The sequence below is a fragment of the Podarcis bocagei genome (genome assembly GCF_964188305.1).
Source record: "Podarcis bocagei genome assembly, chromosome: 12".
Lineage (NCBI taxonomy): Eukaryota > Metazoa > Chordata > Lepidosauria > Squamata > Lacertidae > Podarcis > Podarcis bocagei.
This window is the reverse complement of record NC_138137.1, coordinates 36230624-36242766: the sequence shown is the minus strand read 5'-3', so window position 1 is coordinate 36242766 and position 12143 is coordinate 36230624. Positions and strand designations below refer to the sequence as shown.

Below are 12143 nucleotides of genomic sequence, written 5' to 3'. Positions count from 1 at the left end.
AAGTGGGCATATATGCATTTTAATAATAAGTGTGTGTGTGTGTGTGTGTGTGTGTGTGTGTGTGTGTATTAATGTAACATGCAAGATGCTGTACTCTAAATCTCCATGGCAAAGCTCCTTTTCTTTTGTTGCATGCATGTTCACTGAGTATGTGGGTCTGCCCTTACTTGTCCTACATGAGTCTTAGGCCCTTAAACAGCCTTCCGTGTCTTCCTTTCAGTGTCCTTTCATCACCAGACCATCCCCCCAATACCCCAGGGTTGTGGTCATTTTTGTAGGGTTGTGATTCCGCTTCTAAAATACTCATATTCAAAGCTCCACAAGGTTTGGCTGGCCTTTGTGGCACACCCAACATCAGGACCATGATTGTTCTTCTAAAATATAGGTCAGGGACGATGCCCTCTACTCTCCGAGCCCTTGCTAAGAGACCAGGCCGCTCACCTGTGCCACCAACCTTCAGGTCAGAGATGGGTGAGACATGGGAAGGACTTGCTGTGTAATCCGAGGGCCTCTGCTCACATCTTCCAGCCTGAGGGCAGAGTGGATAGGCAGAGGCTTGCTTTGACTCTGTGCTTGCCATTCATTGAGACTCTGGCCGAGCACAGAGCCAGCAAACCCCAGGCATCATCTGAAGGGGAGAGATGCAGAAAGTGCATCAGGGGAGCAGGAAAGCCATGCGCTCATGGTGCTTGTTGGAGACTCACCTTGGCAAGTGTGGCTACTGAAATTGTACAGCCCTGCAAATTGTTGTTGTTTTCCTAAATTCAGAAGTTCCCTCATTGTAGTTAGCCAAAAGTAAGATTTTTCACGTGAGTTTTTGGCTTTCTGATCAGAATTCACAGGAAAACTTACAATCACATTATTTATCAAAGCATTAATTTGCTCAAGATTCAGGTAGGTAGCTGTGTTGGTCTGACGCAGTTGAAATATATAAAAAAATTAAAAATTGTCCAGTAAAACCTTAGAGACCAACTAAGTTTGTTCTTGGTATAAGCTTTCGTGTGCATGCACGCTTCTCCAGATACACTGAAACCCTTATATGAGGGTCTGGTGACTTCTGTTTCAGTGTATCTGGAGAAGCGCACATGCACACGAAAGCTTATACCAAGAACAAACAGTTGGTCTCTAAGGTGCTACTGGACAATTTTTTTTATATATTTCGATTAATTCGCTCAGTTATTCTCTTGTCACACAGAAACGTAGGTTTGTACAATGGATTGTAAGTTCTGAAACAAAGGATAGTAGCTGGCCAACTTCCAAAATGTTACAGTTCCTACCACTGACAGACCTCCTGTCTCACCTGCTGCCGATTTTGGACTTACTACATGCATCATACAAAGGCATCTTAAACAACAGTGAAATTCTAAAGTGTTTTTATAAAAATGTTATACTGAAAGGCCAACATGCTCATGGCAATAATAGGCATAACAGCACAATCCTAAAACATGATTACTCAGATGTAAGTCCCATTTAGTTGATAAGCAGGCAAAGGATTTCAGCTTTAAAATGCCATTGAAGAAACTGAAGACTTGTTTTCTCCTCACTTGGGAAACAGTTTAATAATGAACTATGTGTGCATGTGTGTGATTGATCTTTTCTATAAAAGGGAGAGGCACTCAGTTTTCTAACTCAGTGTTCAGGCTGCTTTAATGCTAGTTTAAAATCTCTTCCATTATATTCCATTACCGTGTTTTGTAAAGGTTTAAATAATATATGAAGAGGCACAGATGCTTGGTAAGGTTATTTGTTTTGTTTTTTGAGATCTTAACAAAGTAAAATGAAAGGAACTCTGTGTGCTTCAGATACAGAACTTTTTGCTTGTTGGAAAGTAACTTACTTCGAATCTGAAAATTCAGACAAGTAACCTGTTGACTGCAATGTAAATGTGTACTTGAAATTCATTTTTATAAAAACATGTGAAAAGCACACACTTGTGCTGCTTTTTTTGTATAACTTCACATTTTGTGGGATGCACAAATAAATTATTATGTATGATTGAAAATGCCAGCTAATTTCACCACTTTTGTTCTTTGATGGATACTTGAGCCAAGATTGATCATAGGCCCCATACACACTATACATTTAAAGCACATTTTAAAGAGTCATGGCTTCCCCCAAATAATTCTGGGAGTTATAGTTTACTAAGGGTGCTGGAGGGTCATAGAGCTGCAATTCCCCCTGTGAAGGATTGATTGTTAAGCCACTCTGGGAATTGTAGCTCTTTGGAGGCTATTGGGGGTTTCCTAACAACTCTCAGCATCCTTACCAACTACAGCTCCCAAAAAATGACCCCTAGTCTCCTCTCCCTGAGTGCTCTCTCACATGCAGGCATTACGGATGGGCAAAGGGTGATGACAAATAATACTTGGCTTATGCACCAAGCCAGAATATGTGGATTGCTGCATAGTGATTGCTGTGCTTTTTTCTTCTTTTTATTACTGTTTTCGCATTGTTCACTCAACAACTGACTTTTTGATGTTAGATAAATAGCAATAATCATATAATCTCAAGAACTAACTTCAGTTGGTTCTTTGTGTACTAGCTTAATGGCCCACCAAATGGGGGTACCTTTTTCACCATCAGTGAAGTAATTTGAGATGATTGAGCACTCGTTATTAATGAGCAAATGGATTTATGGATCGGACTGTAAATGCTGACATTCTCTTTTTAAGCATGTAGGTTGGGAATATGAGTGTAACTTGAGCACAGTTTCGGCAGTCATTCAGAATTTTATAACTTTGCACATTTATAACTTTGTGGATATGAAGCTGATTTAATTTAACTTGGGAGAGGTTTCCCCTTTTTGTTTTTACAAAAATGTAGCAAATAAATTTCCTGTTCTGTGCTGTTCATCCATACATATAATAGTGTTAAAGCTGTAGATTATTCATGCTGGACTGGGTGGAACCCTCGGGTATGAATGAGAATATCCAACAAAGACCCATAAAGCAAAATTGTACTATTTGGTTTCCATTGGTGTCATAGTGTATTAGACTTGTTTTTCCTAATTGGGGTTAAAATGTATAGAATGGAAAGGGAAAAACTTGTGTATTAGAACTCTTGGAGAGACATCATGTGGATAATATCCAAGGGCTAAACATTCTAATATGGAGATCCTCTCTGAAGGCTCTTAAAGAGAGTTGACAGTGATTGGATAAGATAATAGGGAGCAAAGATTAGGGAAGTTAACCACTCTGCTTCCCCTCCAATTTACTGTGGCTGCATAAAAACCATACATTTAAAATACTGTTTTCCCTCCAAAATAATCCCTGGAACTATAGTTTAAGGGTGCTGGGACTGTAGTTCTGTGAGGGGTAGATTGCAGCTAGCACAGTTCTTTGGCTTTAAATGTGTGATGTGAACATTGCCTGTAACATATTTGTTCACTCATAATTCACATTTGCCAACACATAGTGCTCCTGTGATTTCTTACTCTTCCTTCCGTTTCTCGTCACTTCCTAAACCTGGAGTTTTTAACAATGGAGGGAAGCACATAGCCATGTTCTTACGAACCTCTGTTAGGAGGACTAGATATATTTACAGAATTCATAAAACGATCTGAAACAGTGAGGCAGCCAAATTGCTTAGGATGCCAAATTTAGGTACAAAATGGTGTGCCTCTGACTGACTGTAACCAGCCAAGGAGAAAAACTTGTGGTCTCCATAGAAAGCTTTCTGAAAAGTTCCACTTAGAATTTACCGGAGGTGGTGGAAAACATTGTAAGGATGTTTGAAATCACAAAATTACATTCAGCAAGAAATTCTCTCTCAAAATGCTTGAACTTCCAGTCATCCCCGAAAACCTTGCTGAGTGGGTAGCAAACAAGTACGGATCTGCTCTGCTTGCGGAGATTCTGTGGTACCCAGCTACCTGCTTGCTATCTGGTACTTTTGAATTTCTGACCCACACCCCCAGGCAAGAGGGGCACTGAGCTCAGCCAATAGGACACTAACTTTAAAGTTGGGGGACCATAAAGAGCATTGGAGTGGCAACAGGGTGGACCAGTCCCAGTCAGTCCACCCCCCCCCCTCACTGCTCTCCCTGCCACTCTCAGTGTGGGATGAGGAAATGGTAGACAGTTGGAGCCTCGGCTGCTGATACAACTGTTTATGTGTTACTGCTGCTTATTGCTATTGTGCCAGGGAATCTCTGGGGTCATAGAGACAAAGCTGGCCTGCAAAAGGGCACCAGACCTGCACCCTGTAGTCTGACACCACAAAGTATAAGTATTGTTCTTAAAAGGGATGGTTATCTATCATCTATCCCACTGGTGAATTTCCTCAACCTGTTGAGTTTGATGGGTAAAGGTTTATGGGCATGGTGCTTCCTCCTCCTGTTAAAATAGGATCTGCCTACACAACATTTTCATGTGTCCAGCTGAATGAGTATACAAGACCACAGTTGTTGCTCCAAACGTTTTCATAATTTGCATCAGTCTTTCAGCCTAAACTGCCTCACAGGGTTGTTGTTGGAAATAAATGGGGGGGGGGACCATATACACTTCCTTGAGTTTCTTAGAGAGAGAAAAGTGTATAAAGGCAATAAATAAAGGATTTGTTTATTTTGTGATAAGGAGCAACATTTCCTTATGAGGAAACATTTCCTTATGAGGCAGCTAATATATATTTCAATGCCCGTTAATATTAGTGGGGTAAAGGGACCCCTGACCATTAGGTCCAGTCGTGACCAACTCTGGGGTTGCGGCGCTCATCTCGCTTTCTTGGCCGAGGGAGCCGGCGTACAGCTTCCGGGTCATGTGGCCAGCATGACTAAGCCGCTTCTGGCAAACCAGAGCAGTGCACAGAAACACCGTTTACCTTCCCGCAGGAGCGGTGCCTATTTATCTACTTCACTTTGACGTGCTTTTGAACTGCTAGGTTGGCAGGAGCAGGGACCGAGCAACCGTCGCGGGGATTCAAACTGCCGACCTTCTGATCGGCAAGTCCTAGGCTCCGTGGTTTAACCCACAGCGCCACCCGTGTCCCCTATTAGTGGGGTAAGAACTGCTAAATTTCATTGACCCCGCTGGCCATTACATTTAAAGTCCATTGATTTCTCCTGTCCACCCTGGTCCCTGCTCCAGCAAGGAAATTGTTACATTTTTTCTTAACTATGATCTGTTCCAAGATGCAAGATCAAAATAATTTGTTAGTGTGCACCTTTGATCTAAACATTATCTCTTCAGTTACCCTATCATTGTTGAGCATTGTGTAGTACGGAGCCTGGGTGGAAGTATTCATCTGAAGAATAATTCAGAATGATTTGGAGGCAAATGGGGGCCTGCCTGACATTGAAAACAGGATGGAGGAATAAATGATAGCTATTATAAACGACTGTAGGTTATGCTAGAGGAGTTTTATTATAGTAACGGCTAAATAGGTTTTCTGCACCCGTCCTGTAATTTAATGTCTCTATTAATTATCTGGAAAAGGGCTGCGCAGCAGTTTAATTAAGCATTTTCCTATTGAACAAGGAGGCATAAACATGGCAGAGTGCAAATATAAGCATTTATGTTAAGAAATGCTAGAGCGTGTGTAGGTAGGAAAGCAAGGGGAGCGAGATCTGAGAGAACAAAAATAAACTGGATAAATCCAATTAAAGGGTTGGGGAGTAAAGGTATATGCTCCAGACCAGGGGTAGGCAACCTAAGGCCTGGGGGCTGGATCCGGCCCAATCGCCTTCTAAATCCGGCCCTTGGATGGTCCGGGAATCAGCGTGTTTTTACATGAGTAGAATGTGTGCTTTTATTTAAAATGCATCTTTGGGTTATTTGTGGGGCATAGGAATTCGTTCATGTCCGCCCAAAAAAATATAGTCCAGCCCACCACATGGTGTGAGGGACGGTGGGCCGGCCCACGGCTGAAAAAAGGTTGCTGCCCCTGCTCTAGACTGATTCTCTGCAAACTCTGTTGCATATAACTGAAAAGTATATTCCTGGCATCATTGGAAGGTGTGCTTTACTTTACCTGCTTTCTCTGGGGCCGAGACAGAAAATTTGGCCAAGGAGAAACAGTGCTGGTAATGAAACGGCATCAGCTCAGAGTTGCGTGTTTTAAGAATTTGTGGAAAGGGAATCAGTTGGGTGAGTTAATTTTCCGAGATGCTTCTTCTGCTGAATGACTCTGAGGTTTCTTTTCCCATGTGCCTTTCCTTCATCTAAAAAGGCAGAAATTATCTTTGTGGTAGTACGCAGATGCTTCTGGGGCCGGCCACCACCTCTGCAAAATGGAGAAACTGCCATGGATACCACAACTATGCACACACAACCACCACCAACCCTCAATTTTTTCCTCACCCACCTGCCACTGCCAGCAAATAGGCTTGGAAAAAATGTGATCTTCCTGGAGAGTTCAGCTGGGGAGGCAAGAGGTAACCTTACTTCCCTTACTGCAGTCTCCAGGAAGATATCACACACATCGACCATAACAGGTTTGGAGCCAATAGAAGGGATGGCATCTGCAGTGGGGAGGGGGGTTTCCAACTAGGCAGGGAAGGGGTAACTTTTCCCTACCCAACTATAAGCCCCCCACCCAAATATTCTCCTCTATTGTAATCAGGCTTCAAAGAAACATAATAGTGTAACCAATAGAAAGCATCTTTGAGATGTAATTGCATCATGGGGTTGGCTTGGTGTTTGTGGTCGCAGCTGGGGAAAGGGGAGTTAATTCTTCCCTCCTGAGGTGTAAACCTCCCTCCCCCAATGCCTCTATTAGGCTTGAAAGGTCTAATCCCAGTGGGGAGAACAAACCCTATAGGTACCACAGAAGGCCTCTGGCTGGTTAGCTCAGTCCGTAGGACACAAGACTCTTAATCTCAGGGTTGTGGGTTGGAGCCCAACCTTGGGCAAAATATTCCTGCATTGTAGGGGGTTAGACTAGGTGACTGACGTGGTCCCTTCCAACTCTGCGATTCTATAACCCATGGACACTGTGTTATGGCCCCATGACATAAGTTCTGCAACCTTATGGGTTGCTTCTGAGTCACGTTAAAGCAAGAACGGGTATGTTTCAACGGTGATAAGGAAAGGGGCCGTAGCTGAGTGGCAGAGCACATGCTCTGCATGCAGAAGGCTGCAAGTTCAATCCCTGCTGTCTCTACCTTAAAAGGTCAGGTGGCTGGTGATGGGGAAGACCTCCATCTGAGGACCCGCTTCCTGTCAGAGGAGACAGCAGTGAGCTAAATCAACACATAGTTTGACCTGGTACAAGGTAGCTTCCTAGGCTCCTAAAGTTTCCCAAATGTGGCTTTCTGTTTTTCACCCCTACAAGCATCAGATCTTTAACATTTTTCAATCGTCAGTGCTCCCTTCTCTCCAACTTGTGACCCAGCTTTGCTTCTGCTAGGTATTTAACATACACATGACTTTACTAGTGCTGGAAGTCATGTGCAGATTAATTATTAAATATTTTTTCTTAAGTAGGGAAAGGCTTAAAAAACACCCACTGTGGAGTGGGTTATTACAGGATACTGCTAGATTATCAATTTGAAAAACCTATTAGAGTTTATTATCTGGTAATATGCATACAAATTAATGCCTCATTTCGGAAAATTTTGCAATCGATTTCTCATATCTTTTAATTGTTTTTCAAGAAACAGATTGTATTTCAAAGGGATCTCTTTCTAAAAATATGCTATAGGACAAGTTCAGGACACCCAGCCCGGTATTTTCTTATGAATTTTCATCATGCAATAACAGATATAAAATACGTGTTTATTTATTTCATAAAATTTATATACCACTTGATTGTAAAGCAAAACTTCAAAGCAGTTTGTTGAAAAAGATATTATGGTTCGGCATCTAAAAAGATCAAATATAAGACCATTAATGTGGCTATAACTATTTGTTTCAAGTTATTTATGAGTGTGGTTTTAATCACACAACAGAAGGACATCCACAGACTATGCCACCTTCTGGTTTTAAAAATTAAAAGAGAATTCTGCTGGGCTTGCAGGAAATTAGATATTAGGAACCAGATAGTGTAGGATTTGGAAATTCCCCTCTTAAAGATGGGCACCGTATTACAGTATTTTTCCATCTTGGTGGCAAAACAGTTTGGCAGCTAGTTGCCATTGGAGATAATGTAGGAGTTACTTAAGTCCCTTATAGAACAATCACTTATTTTGGGTAGCAGCGCTTGAATTATTTTTGATTATTTTCATATATTGCATAACCAATCCAGACTGCGCCCAACATGTTCCCAAAGCCCATACTGTGTTTACAGATAAAATGCCATGGAATATATGCCCATTCAGGTTGACATTTCCTTTTTCACTGCACTTTTCCTCATTGTGAAATTGGCCAGTTCAGATCAAGTGGTGTTCGCATTAAATTTATTTGCTGATGTGTGTATAAACGTGTCTATTTGGGCAGATGCAAAGAAAGAACTTTGTGACAATGTTTGTGCTGACTTCTGTTTAAAAAATGGCAAATAGATGCAACAGTGGGACAGATTGAACCTAAGTTTGGAAAACTTGAGAGATGAGGGCCTGAGAAAAATTATGGTCATCTTATTCTTAGGTGAAGTGTATCCTTTCAGAGCTATTGCTCAAGGGATTGTAGGGAGAAGAGTACAGTTGGACCAAGATGTAGTATCAGCCAACATTTAAGCCACAAATAGCCAATGTGGTACCCTCCAGATGTTAGATTAGATATTTATACCACCTTTTATATTAAAATAACACTCAAAATGACTTGTTGGACTGCAACAGAAATTTGGCCCAGTGAGCCATGGAAGTTGTAGTCTAATGGAAGGCACCGTGTTGAGTATCTCTGATTTAATCCATGATTATGCCACTGTTTCTCTGCCTCAGTAAAGAACTGCATTTGGAAATCGGGATTGATCCCACCTGGAAAGTCTTAAAGCAAACATCATGTTGAACATTTGTTATCCAAACACATTCTGTGCCGACAGTGAAAGCTAATGGCTCCATCCTCCCTAGATCAGCACTTGTCTGGCAGCCAGGAAACCTAGCTGCTTGCCAAGTGACTATTTCAAGTTGTTGCTTTGGGACATTTCATGGAAGAGCCTTTCTTTTTAGCAAACGTGTTTTAAACAGCGGAAAAATCTCCGTTTGCCAAAACAGATGGAGCAGCGAGGATTCGTGTCTAATCAAATGTAGGTTTTCCCTGAACTCTTTGAAACGTCACATTGACAATGCAGAAAGGATTGTAGGTTTTGGATTGTGGCCTGTTTTGGATTTACCTCTTCCCAAATGATAACCCACGCCGTGGTTTCATTGTTCTTTATATGAGAGAACAAATTTAGCAATAGGAAAGGGCAGCTATATTTGCGCGACTGTATTTCACCCAAACCCAGTGATTTTGGTGTGCCGTCTAAGTTGTAAAAACAAGTAGGGTATAATTTCCTAAGGAGCTGAAGGAGAAGGAATGTAAATGGTAGGAAGTATGTGTAGTTTGTGAAGCCGCTAAATGCTATGTGACTTCTGGGGTTGTTTCCTTTATTGCCGACCTACAATATTGCTTGCTATTTGTAGCCCACATATTGTTGGTTTGATTTCGTTTCTTTAAAAGTGCTCTATGGCTTTAGAAGCACCTTGCAGGTGCACAGTCTTCTTCCGCAGTGCTGTAGCTTAGGTTGACACACTGGGCAGCTGACTGGTCAAATATTGTCACATGACTGCTTAATATTTAACTATGGCCAAATATCATTCTAAAAGTTCCAAGGATGCCACTGTGAAGATGGCAACTTGCATTTATCTTGATTTCATTATTATTGCATTCCTATCCCGCCTTCCTTTCAAGAGAGTACAGGGTGGCTACTGTGTTTTTCGCTCCATAAGACACACTTTTCCCCTCCTAAAAAGTAAGGGGAAATGTTTGTGCATCTTATGGAGCGAATGCAGGCGGGAGGCTCTGCTCAGAGCTCCCTTTAAAGAGCCGCGTGGAGCGTATGTGCGGTTCTTGGGAGTTTTTCCCTGAGGAGAGAGAAGGGCAGCCCATCAGTCCCTTCTCCCTCCTTGGGAAAAGCCCCCAAGAGCCGCACGCACGCTCCACTCCGCTCGTGAAAGGGAGCGATGAGCAGAGCCTGGGATGCGTACAGGCTCTTCTCAGCGCTCCCTGTAAAGAATATTTTTTTTCTTGCATTCCCCCTCTAAAAACTAGGTGCATCTTATGGAGCGAAAAATACGGTAAATGGTTCTTCCGCCATCCCCTGTTAATCCTCACAACACCCCGGTGAGGCAGGTTTGGCTGAAAACTTTTGACCGGCCCAAGGTCACCTAGTGAACTTCATGGCTGAGTGTGGATTTGGATCTTGGTACCCCAGATTCTAGTCCAGCGCCTTAACCATTACGCCATACTGGATCACATTACGGTTCCTATCTTCTTCCAAACAGGGAAGTTTTGTTTTCTTTGCTTGTTCATTCTTTCAGTATAAATTGTGTAATTCTAGAATCGGTGCTTCTGAACAGTCTTTTGTAGCTGTAATGTTCACCTGGCCCTTTTATTACTTCACTATTGTTTCTTGCATGCCACATTATTCCTTGCTACACTGGTTCTTCTGAATTAATAGTCAAGTCAAAGGAAAATGAATGCTAACGGTGCATGCCCTAGCTATTTAGCTTTAGATCACAGAGCTTCAGTTTCTTACAAGGTGTTTCATATTCTGGAAAAGAGCTCATTTTGTTGCTTACTTTACAACTTGTAGAAGTACGACTCACAAATTGGTTTCTCCTTAATATACAGAGCTTTTCACATTTGACAGGAATTTCTGAAGCATTTTGAGTGTGTGAGCTGGAAACCTCAATGTATTAATCTCGGAATCAAAGAATTGTAGGGCTGTAAGGGACCCAAAGGGAAATCTACTCCATCCCCTTGCAATATCCCAGACTAGGGCAGAGGGTAGCCAATATGGTTGGACTACCATTCCCATCAGCCCCAGCCACCATGGCCAGTGGTCAAGGATGATCTGAAGGGCACCATGATGGCTGACTGGGTTTCAGAATTTTTAAACAATGCGGTGCAAAGAATTTGGCATGCCTCATTGGTTTATATAATGGTTTACAGTCAAGGCTCAGGATTTCCAAAGAAAGCTGCTGTCTTTTGCAATCAAGCGGTATATAAATTTGGTTAAATGAAACAAATCTTTAAGCACACCAGAGCTGATAGAAATGTAGTGATGGGTCTGTAAAATGAATTGGTTATTTGGTGCAGCTGTAGCACAAATATGAATATGATGGAAGACAAGTTGTGTGTTCATACCATAAATTGGTAGAGATTTACCCCCTTTCATATAGAACACAGTGATATGGATGGTTTTGGGGTTTTTAATCATATGCGGTTGCTATGGTGACATTATTGAAGAATGGCACATGTGTGGGAGGCCGAAAAAATCTGGACAGCAAGTACTTGTTCTCAGAGTGAATTTTGGATCGTAACGGTTGTAAATAATAACACAGTGTATTTTAGCAAGGATGGGGTTGTGTAATGCATTCTTAAAGATCAGAAACGTCAATTCTTAATTAACCTATTAGCACCTAATGATATCCATGGAATGGCACTAGCTTCTAGAACAGGATCAGATTGGCTCTTCAGAAACTTCTTCAAAATGGCAGCTTTTTGTGTATTTATAAGTAAGATATGCAGAACTGAGTTACTGTGGTTGTAAATCAGAAGTACATAGGCAAAACCTCTACAGCAGGGGTATCAAACCTGTGGCCCTCCAGATGGTGTTAGACTCCAGCTCCCATCAGCCCAATGGTCCACTTCTGGGGAGGCCACAACTCCTGCTCCACAGGCACACTGGAGTTGGATGTGGGATTTTTTCCCCTTCATGGCACGAGGTCAAAGTGCTGTTGAAACTCTTTCCTCCCATCAGTTCTGCTTTGATAAAGCAGATGGGGAGAAGGTGACACAAAAACTTTACAAATAAAAAATAGGGTGTGGAATTTCTCTATGGCCTCCAAGCTGTTCAACACCCCTCCTTTTTTTCTTCCTTGTTTTACTTCCACCACAGAGACAGACAGACAGAGAAGGAGGGAGGGAGGGATTACTGTGTTAAAATGCAGTTTTGGAATTGAATGGGAAAGCTTTCAGGAGGGGAAGCTGTCAACACCCCAGAAAACCCCCTAAGGTTCAATCATTTTTGTAGGATTTGGATTCCAACCTACATTTTGTTAACAT

At 42.0% G+C, this 12143-nt stretch overlaps 1 protein-coding gene across 2 annotated transcripts in view; it reads left to right on the top strand.

The window, feature by feature from the left end:
- Positions 1-12143, top strand: part of FAM171A1 (family with sequence similarity 171 member A1) — a 78686-nt gene that overhangs the window by 21193 nt on the left and 45350 nt on the right. The window lies entirely within an intron of this gene.